Source organism: Rhagoletis pomonella, unplaced genomic scaffold (assembly GCF_013731165.1).
Source record: "Rhagoletis pomonella isolate Grant_MI unplaced genomic scaffold, Rhpom_1.0 Rhpom_scaffold_00001, whole genome shotgun sequence".
NCBI classification, from domain to species: Eukaryota; Metazoa; Arthropoda; class Insecta; order Diptera; family Tephritidae; genus Rhagoletis; species Rhagoletis pomonella.
In genome coordinates this window covers 59,853,704-59,854,392 of record NW_023458555.1, presented here as the reverse complement: position 1 = coordinate 59,854,392, position 689 = coordinate 59,853,704, and positions in this window count along the sequence as shown.

Below are 689 nucleotides of genomic sequence, written 5' to 3'. Positions count from 1 at the left end.
ATATGTACATATCCTTACTAGACACGAATAAAGGCGCGCTAGTGTTTTGACGGCGTAAAAAAAAATCTGACGAAAGAAGACGCCTAAGAAAAACTTAGGCGATGAAAGACACGTAAACATAGACTTATACCTGGCCAAGGACTGTCACTTCAGCATCATTCCCCAAAAACTCTTTGGGAATGTACCTACTGTTCAGGGTTCGGAAATTCTCATTTATGATTATTCGTTTTCATTCTTTTATGAGATTTATCGCGATCGATAATATTCCAACTCTATTTTTGTATTCTTTTATCGCGAGTGAAAAATGCAAACAAATTTATCATCTTTCACAATCGGAATGCGATCGACAAAAAAAATTTCGCTGCTTTTCATTCGCGATCGAAAAAAGTAAAGAAATTTCCTCTCACTCGAATATGAGAAGTCCGAGCATTGCCGATGTCGCCTCTCATAAATGAGAAAAACGATGCAAGTAATCCATTCGCGATCACTCACAACAGCTTATCGCGAAAAATTTTCAACGACGTTTCATGGGAGATATTTTTCGCGTTTGGGTATGTATTTTGGTATGTATTTTGTTATGCATAGAGCATACATATGTACATATGTATACACGTATATGTAAGTAATGCCAGCAAATGCTTTTCGGTTGGAAGGAATGTAGGAATATGCACAAATATATGAATTATGGG